Below are 12,127 nucleotides of genomic sequence, written 5' to 3'. Positions count from 1 at the left end.
AACCTTAGAGATGGTCGACCTTAGAGATGGTCGTCCTTAGGTCGTTTTTGAGATGGTCATCCCCAGTTTTCAGCGATAATGGAAACCGAGGACACCCATCTCAAAAATAACCAAATCCAAGCCATTTGGTCTTGGGAGGAGCCAGCATTCATAGTGCACTGGTCCCCCTAACATGCCAAGACACCAACCGGGCACACTAGGGGGCACTGCAATGGACTTCAGAAAAAGGTCCCAGGTGCATAGCTCCCTTACCTTGGGTGCTGATCACCCCAACCCCCCCCCCCCAAAACCCAAACCCCACAACTGTACACCACTACCATAGCCCTTAGGGATGAAGGGGGGCACCTACATGTGGGTACAGTGGGTTTCTGGTGGGTTTTGGAGGGCTCACATTTACCACCACAAGTGTAACAGGTAGGGGGGGATGGACCTGGGTCCACCTGCCTGAAGTACACTGCACCCACTACAACTGCTCCAGAGACCTGCATACTGCTGTGATGGACCTGAGTATGGCATTTGAGGCTGTTGTAGAGGCTGGCAAAAAAGTATTTTTAAAGATTTTTTTGAGGTTGGGAGGGGGTTAGTGACCACAGGGGGAGTAAGGGGAGGTGATATCCGATTCCCTCCGGCATAGGTGCCACCTCCGTGGGTGCTGTGGGTGCTCGAGCACCCCCAATATTTCACCCACCGGAAGTTTGTTCCCTCCCTCCGAGTTCCAGGGTCATCGTCCCTCCCTTCTTCCCTCCCTCCCTTCGAGTTCCAGGCCATAGAAGTCTGCCCAGCACTAGCCCCGCCTCCCAACCACTAGCCCGACCTCCCACCACCGGTGCTGCCACCCAATCTCCGCTAAGCTTCTGAGGATCCATTCCTTCTGAACCGGATTCCTTTATGTTTATCCCATGCATTTTTGAATTCCGTTACCGTTTTCATCTCCACCAGAAAGTTTTGGAATCATCCTTTTTCTTTCAGGCTGTGCAACTTTGGAATAATCTACCTATTGATTTGAAACACAATTTGACTTATATCTTCTTTCAAAAATATTTAAAAGCTCATCTGTTTAAAAAATATGTTTGTTCTAATCATTCTTAGTAATGGTGTTTTATGCCATCATATGTCATCTTGAGAGTGATTGATTTTTACATTATTTTAAATTCAAGCCACTTTGAATCTCTGAAGGGAGTAAACTTGATAAATACCGAGATGAGATGAGATGCGATTAGAAGGCATGAAAACACTAATGGGCTCATTTTCGAAAGAGAAGGACACGCATCTTTCGACATAAATTGGAAGATGGGCATCCTTCTCACAGGGTCATCCAAATCGGTATAATAGAAAGCCAATTTTAAACGTCCCCCACTGCTTTCCGTTGCAGGGACGGCCAAAGTTCAAGGGGGTATATCAAAGGTATAGCGAAGGCGGGACTTGTGCATGCCTAACACTAGAACATCCTCAATCCATAATTGAAAGAAACAAGGACGTCCCTGACGAACACTTGGACGACTTTACTTGGTCGTGTTTTTCTTATGACCAAGGCACAAAATGACCAAGGCACAAAATGGTGCCCAAAATGACCAGACGACCACCAGAGAGAATCGAGGATGACCTCCCCATACTCCCCTAGTGTTCACTAACCCCCTCCCACCCTAGAAAAACATCTTTAAAAATATGAATTGCCAGCCTCAGATGTCATACTCAGGTCCATCACAGCAGTATGTAGGTCCCTGGAGCAGTTTTAGTGGGTGCAGTGCACTTCAGGCAGGCGAATCCAGGCCCATCCCCCCCCTAACTGTTACATTAGTGGAGGAAACAGCGAACCCTCCAAAACCTACCACAAACCCATTGTACCCACATGTAGGTGCCCCCTTTCACCTGTAAGGGCTATTGTAGTGGTGTACAGTTGTGGGGAGTAGGTTTTGGGGGGCTCAGCACACAAGGTACCCACATCTAGGTGCCCCCCTTCACCCGTAAGGGCTATTGTAGTGGTGTACAGTTGTGGGGAGTAGGTTTTGGGGGGCTCAGCACACAAGGTAAGGGAGTTATGTACCTGGGAGCAATTTATGAAGTCCACTGCAGTGCCCCCTAGGGTGCCTGGTTGCTGTCCTGGCATGTCAGGGGGACCTGTGCACTACAAATGCTGGCTCCTCCCACAACCAAATGGCTTGCATTTGGTCGTTTATGAGATGGACGTTCTTGGTTTTGATTATCACCAAAAATCAGAAAGGGCCAAGTCTAGGGACAGCCATCTCTAAGGATGACCAAATTTCTGGATTTGGGCGTCCCTGACCGTATTATCGAAATGAAAGATGGACATCCATCTTGTTTCGAAAATATGGGTTTCCCTGCCCTTGGATGGGGATGTTTTGCGAGGACGTCCAAATCGAAACGAGGACGTTCCTTTCGATTATGCCCCTCTATGTGTCCACTTTGTTGCTACTTCATTCCTGAAAGTTTGGCTTATAAATATTGTACCTTCTGACTCTACCAACTACTAACTGTCCTGACCTAAGGAAGGAGATTTTAACTCCCAAAAGTTAGTTAAAATGTATTTACTACAGTAAAAAAGTATTACCTTGTACTCTTTTTTTATTTTGTTTTTATCTGCCAACTATTCAAGTATCGTATGAACAGATTGTCGAAATTAAAATGATCAAAAACCTCTTGAAACGTTGTCTAAATTCTGCACATTTCAAGACATTCATACTCACTTATTGTGACCCAAATATCCTGCAAAAGGAAGCCAATGCAGTTGTCTCAATTATGCTCTTTCCCATTTGTTTGCCTGGCAGATCAATCTAGCTGCAGTGTCTGCAGTCTCCTACATAACATTCTTGAGCAACCAACATAAAGTAAATTACAATAATCCAATTTGCTAATTATAAGGGTGTGGACTATTAAACTGGGTAAAAGAGAAGTATTTTTGTATTCTGCACAATTGCCGCAGTATCCAGAAAATCTGCTTGGTCAATTGAGCAACTTGATACTCAAAATTCAACATAGGATCAAAAGAGATGCCAAGCACCTTCAATGTTGTTTCATTTTTCAAGCATACATTCTTTCTCTGAGGACAAGCAAGCTGCTTGTTCTCACTGATGGTGATGTCCACGGCAGCCGCCTCCAATCGGAATCTTCACTAGCAAAGGCCTTTGCTAGCCCTTGCGCGCCCATGCGCACCGCGCATGCGCGACTGTCTTCCCGCCCGAACCGGCTCGTGTTCGTCAGTCTTCTTTTGTCCGCGCTCGGGACGGTGGTGTTTTGCCGCCATTTCGTGCCCCTCAAGTTGACCTCGCGCGTCTTTGCGATTTTTGCTTTAAAAAAAAAAAAAGAGACCGATCCGGTCTTTACCCCTTTCCCGTGTTTCCAGCTTTTTCCCCGCGTAAGTTTCCTTTCGCTTTCGGGACCGGCCTATTTGGCCTCGGTACGGGGTTTTTTCTCCCTTCTTTTTGGTGCCTTTCGTCATCATCGCAAATTTTGATTTCGCCGGCGTGATTTTTTCCGCCCATGTCATCGAAGTCTTCCAGCGGCTTCAAGAAGTGCACCCAGTGCGCCCGGGTAATCTCGCTCACTGATAGGCACGCTTTGTGTCTTCAGTGTCTGGGGGCTGGGCACCGCCCGCAGGCCTGCAGTCTTTGTGCTCTTTTGAAAAAGAGGACTCAGGTAGCGAGATTGGCCCAGTGGAACGCGTTGTTCTTGGGCTCTTCGACGACAACAGCACGGGACTAGTCAAGTGCATCGACGTCGACAGCATCGAAGTCTTCGACCTCTGCATCAGCATCGAATGCATCGAGGCTTCTACCTCCTGCATCGTCTGCACCGGGGGCTGCGTCGACGTCGGTGGTACCGGGGCCTCCGCTATTGCTAATGTCGTCGGACAGTGGTGCTTCGTCTGGAGTGCAGGTGAGGGCTGTCCATTCCCCTGCTGGTGGCGGTGAGCCTTCGGGTGGGTCTCCTCCTGCCCTGAGGGCTCCTGCGGTACAGCCCCCCCCCCCCCCCCCCGAGACCGACCTTCTTCGGCCTCGGCCCCGAGGAAGCGACGGTTGGATTCTACGTCCTCCTCGTTGGTACCGGGAAGCTCCGGTGACATACTTCGCTTGAAGAAGTCGAAGAAGCATCGACACCGGTCTCCTTCCCGTCTCGGTACCGAGAACTCTGGGTCGCCAAGGGAGTCGGCACCCAGTAGGCATCGGCACCGGGAGGACCGCTCACCCTCTATTCAGGAGGTGTCGATGCGCTCCCCCTTGGACAGCCCGGAACCGCCTCCACACCCGGAACAGACTCTGACATCAACGCCTGCATCGGCCTCTCAGTCTTTCTCCACAGCCGCTCTGCACGAGAGTCTCCGGGCCGTTCTTCCAGAGATTCTGGGAGAGCTGTTGCGCCCTTCTCCTCCGGTACCGGGGGTGCTTGCGCCACCGGTACCATCGAGTGAGGCGACGGCTGGCCCTTTGCCCGAGGTGAGGTCTCCGGTATCGGTACCACTTGCGGTACCGGCTACGGACGCCTCCCAGGCAGACACCCCGACGACGTCGGCGGAGGGAGCTTTGCCGGTGCTGGTGAGGGAGTCCACCTCTCGACGCTCCTACCGTGGCCGTGTTCCCACGGAGTCGAGTCGGGCACGGCTTCAGACGCAGGTCCGTGAACTTGTGTCTGATACCAATGGTGAGGCCTCGTGGGAGGAGGAGGAGGACATCAGATATTTCTCTGATGAGGAGTCTGATGGCCTTCCTTCTGACCCCACTCCCTCCCCTGAAAGGCAGCTTTCTCCTCCCGAGAGTCTGTCTTTCGCGGCCTTTGTCCGGGAGATGTCTACGGCCATCCCCTTCCCGGTGGTCGTGGAGGATGAGCCCAGAGCTGAGATGTTTGAGCTCTTGGACTATCCTTCTCCACCTAAGGAAGCGTCCACAGTACCCATGCATGATGTCCTAAAAAAGACATTGCTAGCGAACTGGACCAAGCCATTAACTAATCCCCACATTCCCAAGAAGATCGAATCCCAGTATCGGATCCATGGGGACCCAGAGCTCATGCGCACTCAGTTGCCTTATGACTCTGGTGTGGTGGATCTAGCCCTAAAGAAGGCTAAGAGTTCTAGAGAGCATGCTTCGGCGCCCCCGGGCAGAGACTCCAGAACCTTAGACTCCTTTGGGAGGAAGGCCTATCATTCCTCTATGCTCGTGGCCAAGATTCAGTCCTACCAGCTCTACACGAGCATCCATATGCGGAATAATGTGCGACAGTTGGCGGGCCTGGTAGACAAGCTCCCTTCTGAGCAAGCCAAGCCGTTTCAGGAGGTGGTCAGGCAGCTGAAGGCGTGCAGAAAATTCCTGGCCAGAGGGGTATATGATACCTTTGATGTTGCGTCCAGAGCCGCTGCTCAAGGTGTGGTGATGCGCAGACTCTCATGGCTGCGTGCCTCCGACCTGGAGAATAGGATCCAGCAGCAGATTGCGGACTCCCCTTGCCGAGCGGACAACATTTTTGGAGAAAAGGTCGAACAGGTGGTAGAACAGCTCCATCAGCGGGATAACGCTTTCGACAAATTCTCCCGCCGGCAGCCTTCAGCATCTACCTCATCAGGTAGACGTTTTTATGGGGGACGGAGGGCTGTTCCCTACTCTTCTGGTAAGCGTAGATACAATCCTCCCTCTCGCCAGCCTGCGGCCCAGGCTAAGCCCCAGCGCGCTCGCTCTTGTCAGCAGCGTGCGCCTCAGCAAGGCCCCATGGCTCCCCAGCAAAAGCAGGGGGCGAGCTTTTGACTGGCTCCAGCAGAGCATAGCCGACATCAACGTGTCCGTGCCGGGCGACCTGCCGGTCGGGGGGAGGTTAAAAGTTTTTCACCAAAGGTGGCCTCTTATAACCTCCGACCGTTGGGTTCTTCAAATAGTCTGGCAAGGGTACACCCTCAATTTGGCCTTGAAGCCTCCAAATTGCCCACCGGGAGCTCAGTCCTACAGCTTCCAGCACAAGCAGGTACTTGCAGAGGAACTCTCCGCCCTTCTCAGCGCCAATGCGGTCGAGCCCGTGCCATCCGGGCAAGAAGGGCTGGGATTCTATTCCAGGTACTTCCTTGTGGAAAAGAAAACAGGGGGGATGCGTCCCATCCTAGACCTAAGGGCCCTGAACAAATATCTGGTCACGGAAAAGTTCAGGATGCTTTCCCTGGGCACCCTTCTTCCCATGATTCAGGAAAACGATTGGCTATGCTCTCTGGACTTGAAGGATGCCTACACACACATCCCAATATTGCCAGCTCACAGGCAGTATCTGCGATTTCGTCTGGGCACATGTCACTTCCAGTACTGTGTGCTACCCTTTGGGCTCGCCTCTGCGCCCAGAGTGTTCACGAAGTGCCTGGCTGTAGTAGCCGCAGCGCTTCGCAGGCTGGGAGTGCACGTGTTCCCTTATCTCGACGATTGGCTGGTGAAGAACAATTCCGAGGCAGGAGCTCTACAGTCCATGCAGATGACTATTCGACTCCTGGAGCTACTGGGGTTTGTGATAAATTACCCAAAGTCCCATCTTCTCCCAGTACAGAGACTCGAATTCATAGGAGCTCTGCTGGATTCTCGGACGGCTCGTGCCTATCTTCCGGAGACAAGGGCCAACAATCTGCTGTCCCTCGTCTCCCGGGTGCGAGCGTCCCAGCAGATCACAGCTCGGCAGATGTTGACATTGCTTGGCCACATGGCCTCCACAGTTCATGTGACTCCCATGGCTCGTCTTCACATGCGATCTGCTCAATGGACCCTAGCTTCCCAGTGGTTTCAGGCTGCTGGGGATCTAGAGGACGTGATCCACCTGTCCACGAGTTTTCTCAAATCCCTGCACTGGTGGACGATTTGGTCCAATTTGACTCTGGGACGCCCTTTCCAAATTCCTCAGCCAGAAAAGGTGCTGACTACGGATGCGTCTCTCCTGGGGTGGGGAGCTCATGTTGATGGGCTTCACACCCAGGGAAGCTGGTACCTCCAGGAACAAGGTCTACAGATCAATCTCCTGGAGTTACGAGCGGTCTGGAACGCTCTGAAGGCTTTCAGAGATCGGCTGTCCCATCAAATTATCCAAATTCAGACAGACAACCAGGTTGCCATGTATTACATCAACAAGCAGGGGGGCACCGGATCTCGCCCCCTGTGTCAGGAAGCCGTCAGCATGTAGCTGTGGGCTCGCCGTTACGGCATGTTGCTCCACGCCACATATCTGGCAGGCGTAAACAACAGTCTGGCCGACAGGTTGAGCAGGATTATGCAACCTCACGAGTGGTCGCTGAACTCCAGAGTAGTGCGCCAGATCTTCCAAGTGTGGGGCACCCCCTTGGAAGATCTCTTTGCATCTCGAGCCAACCACAAGGTCCCTCAGTTCTGTTCCAGACTTCAGGCCCACAGCCGACTGGCATCGGATGCCTTCCTCCTGGATTGGGGGGAAGGCCTGCTGTATGCTTATCCTCCCATACCTCTGGTGGGGAAGACTTTGTTGAAACTCAAGCAAGACCGAGGCACCATGATTCTGATTGCTCCTTTTTGGCCGCATCAGATCTGGTTCCCTCTCCTTCTGGAGTTGTCCTCCGAAGAACCGTGGATATTGGAGTGTTTTCCGACCCTCATCACACAGGACAAAGGGGCGCTTCTGCATCCCAACCTCCGGTCTCTGGCTCTCACGGCCTGGATGTTGAGAGCGTAGACTTTGCCTCTTTGGGTCTGTCGGAGGGTGTCTCCCATGTCTTGCTTGCTTCCAGAAAAGATTCCACTAAGAGGAGTTACTTCTTTTTATGGAGGAGGTTTGCCGTCTGGTGTGACAGCAAGGCCTTAGATCCTCGCTCTTGTCCTACACAGACCCTGCTTGAATACCTTCTGCACCTGTCTGAGTCTGGTCTCAAGACCAACTCTGTAAGGGTTCACCTTAGCGCAATCAGTGCATACCATTACCGTGTGGAAGGTAAGCCGATCTCAGGACAGCCTTTAGTTGTTCGATTCATGAGAGGTTTGCTTTTGTCAAAGCCCCCCCGTCAAACCTCCTACAGTGTCATGGGATCTCAATGTCGTTCTCACCCAGCTGATGAAACCTCCTTTTGAGCCACTGAACTCCTGTCATTTGAAGTACTTGACCTGGAAGGTCATTTTCTTGGTGGCAGTTACTTCAGCTCGTAGAGTCAGTGAGCTTCAGGCCCTGGTAGCCCAGGCCCCTTACACCAGATTTCATCATAATAGAGTAGTCCTCCGCACTCACCCTAAGTTCTTGCCGAAGGTAGTGTCGGAGTTCCATCTGAACCAGTCAATTGTCTTGCCAACATTCTTTCCCCGTCCGCATTCCTGCCCTGCTGAACGTCAGCTGCACACATTGGACTGCAAAAGAGCATTGGCCTTCTAGCTGGAGCGGACACAGCCCAACAGACAGTCCGCCCAATTGTTTGTTTCTTTTGATCCCAACAGGAGGGGAGTGGCTGTGGGGAAACGCACCATTTCAAATTGGCTAGCAGATTGCATTTCCTTCACTTACGCCCAGGCTGGGCTGGCTCTTGAGGGTCATGTCATGGCTCATAGTGTTAGAGCCATGGCAGTGTCAGTGCCCACTTGAAGTCAGCCACTATTGAAGAGATCTGCAAAGCTGCGATGTGGTCATCTGTCCACACATTCACATCTCATTACTGCCTGCAGCAGGATACCCGACGCGACAGTCGGTTCGGGCAGTCAGTGCTTCAGAATCTGTTCAGGGTTTAGAATCCAACTCCACCCCCCTAGGCCCATTTTTTTTTTATTCTGTTCCAGGCTACACTCTCAGTTAGTTGGATAAGTTGTTAGGTCAATCTTAGTTATGTCCTCGCCGTTGCGAGGCCCAATTGACCATGTTTGTTATTTTGAGTGAGCCTGGGGGCTAGGGATACCCCATCAGTGAGAACAAGCAGCCTGCTTGTCCTCGGAGAAAGCGAATGCTGATTGTTCTCACAAACCCGCCCGCCTCCCCTTTGGAGTTGTGTCTTCCCTTGTCTTTGTCTTGCTATATACGGGACTGATGAACATGAGCCGGTTCGGGCGGGAAGACGGTCGCGCATGCGGGGTGCACATGAGCGCGTGAGGGCTAGCAAAGGCCTTTGCTAGTGAAGATTCCAATTGGAGGGGGCTGCCGTGGACGTCACCATCAGTGAGAACAATCAGCCTGCTGTCCTCGGAGAATACCTTCTACAGGTATGTAGCATTCGCTTTAAAGGAACACCTTGAACTATTTAGAGAGTTGTGAGCTAAATCCATATCCTCAGAGTCTAAACTTTCAGTCTGTTCTGATTTTGCAAATCCCTTCTACACTTACCATATTCACTTCCTTCTTTCTTCCCTTACTTAATCCCTGCACATTACTAATTGTATCTGATATCCTGAAATGTCAATGTCATAACCAAACTATGTAAGCCACATTGAGCCTGCAAATAGGTGGGAAAATGTGGGATACAAATGCAATAAATAAATAATAAATAAATGATTCATTTCATTTAATATCTTTTGAAACCTTCTCCAAACCTTCTCAGGAGGGAATAGGATACACCTAGTAGTTCATTCTGCTGGCTTTACCTGATGGCCTCTTTCCCCTCTCCATTGTGTAATGTTTCTATCTGAAGATGGGAGCAGACAACTGGCATTTCAAAATTTCCCTCTTTTTTAATGACAGTTTTTATGAACTACAGTGGTTCCAAATTCAAGACTCTGATCATCACCACTAGTGATACTGCTAGACCTAGGTCTCTCTGCAGCATTTTCTTCCTTTCCTTCTCTACTTCTTCCGTTATCCCCAAGACTGTTTCTCAAGTATTGATATGATTCAATAAAGCAGAAATAGTTTCTACTTAATCAGGTCTATTTTCAAAGAGACTTATACTTTCAGTAGCTGCCACTAAACATATTAGTCCCCTTTATGTGGATTTTTGGCTGCACTATACAGACAGTACTATCTGCTGCAGTACTATCTGGATAGTGCCAGGGAAGAGCAAAGGCATTCTGTCTAACTATATGAATAACAGAAATATTCAGTTACTATCCATAGATAAGTGGCTTAATTTAGGATAGAAAACAAGCTGTCCTGAATTAAACCACATAGCCATATTATAGCAGCTAAACATTGCTGCTTTATATAGAAATGCAATTTTATAACTGGGCACATAGAGTTATGTAGACCACCAATTAATGCCACTTACATGCCGAAATGTAATACGTGCTATTCTATAAGGTAGCACATAATTGATATGGTACATAAGTGCAAAGGGAGAGTGCACATGGGCAGCGCATAGACAGCCCGTAAGTTTGGTACCAACGTAAGTGCATAACTTATAAAATACTGTGGTGCTTATTTTAGAAGCTCTACGTATATTTTGAATGTCTGAAAACCAGCATTTAGAAATCCATATTGCACGGACGTCCAAATACCTATTTTATAAAAGCAGAATATGGACGTCTAACATTGCAGTGCATCCATATGGCAAGGGGGAGTGGTCTGGGTGTGTTTTAGGTGGAACTAGGGAGGGACCAAAAAATGGACATTCAGCTCTGATTGGAGAAGGAGAAGCAACATTCATGTTCAAAAAGATGGACATCCGTATTTACGCCCGTAACCTCCGTTCACAGGATAAATCCCTCCTCTCAGTACCCTTCTCCACCACTGCCAACTCCAGGCTCCGCTCATTCTGCCTTGCCTCACCCTATGCTTGGAACAACCTTCCTGAACCCTTACGCCAAGCCCCCTCCCTGCCCGTCTTCAAGTCTTTGCTTAAAGCCCACCTCTTCAATGCTGCGTTCGGCACCTAACCCTTACCGTTCAGTGAATCCAGACTGCCCCAATTTGACTGCCCCTATCGGACCGACCGTTCACTTGTCTATTAGATTGTAAGCTCTTTGAGCAGGGACTGTCTCTCTTTGTTAAATTGTACAGCGCTGCGTAACCCTAGTACCGCTCTAGAAATGTTAAGTAGTAGTAGTAGTAGTATTTAGACCATGTCCACGTAACAGAAAGTTGCTCTGATTGAGCAGTTCTCCACTGAATGGAGATAATGGAAGATACAGTAGGTATTTTTCTGTCCCTGGAGTGCTTAAAATTGGGTGGGGGGGGGGAAGAAAAGCTGCAGTGGGTCTTGAACAGACAACCTCTGGCATGTTGCTAACTGCTTTAACCATTAGGTTACTCTTTAACATGGAAGTCTGAGTGGCCATTTTATAATATTGATGTACCTTTGTTGCCACAGAGACGTCCATGTGCCCCCATTCATAATTTGGACATTTCAGTTTGTAAAATGGATGTTCATCCTGAATGTTTTCAGCACATGGAGGTCCATCTCACATATACCTTTTAGAACAAGCTGTATCCTGTTCTAAAATACATGTGATATGGACATCCACTTGTGATGTACTGACTAGGATGTTTACATTGGCACTGGCAAACAGGGACCACTAGCATCGCTTGATAAAAAAGGCTCTAAAAGAAATGGTTAAGGAAATTAAAAATGTGCAGGTGATGTGGCCATAGGCGGTCCGTGGCCCAACTGTTTGGGGAGGCTAAAGGGGGTGGGGTTAGGGGTGGGGCCAGGGGTGGAGCTTAAATCCATCATTGTCTGATAACACACTGAAAAAATAAATAAAAATAAAAGTCACAATTAATACCTTTTATTAAATTTAGATATTAGATATGTATTATATGTCAAAGAATAAAGTGGTTGCTCAAAGCATATACTAACCACAATCGCTCAACTACAAAACACTATGCACAACTTTGTGCAAAAACACACTCAGAACCTTACTGTACCATAAATATTACACTGGGCAGAACCTAATACACCAATATACCACCCATACGGAAAATGCAAACCGTCAACAATATGAAACAAGGATCATAATATCACATTTCTCATGTAGAGCCACAAAACATCCTAATTCATGTTTAATGTAGGATAAAATGCCATACATAAGTAAATAAATAAATATAAACATTTAATGTTGAGCACCTGATTCTCAAAGTGGACATATTCCAAACACTATAATGAAAATAAAATGATCTTTTCTACCTTTGTTGTCTGGTGACTTTGTTTTTCTGATCATGCTGGCCCAGTATCCGATTCTGCTGCTATCTGTCCTCTTAACTCCGTTTCCAGGGCTTC

Source organism: Microcaecilia unicolor, chromosome 3 (assembly GCF_901765095.1).
Source record: "Microcaecilia unicolor chromosome 3, aMicUni1.1, whole genome shotgun sequence".
Classification (NCBI taxonomy): Eukaryota; Metazoa; Chordata; class Amphibia; order Gymnophiona; family Siphonopidae; genus Microcaecilia; species Microcaecilia unicolor.
Note: the sequence above shows the minus strand (reverse complement) of the source record.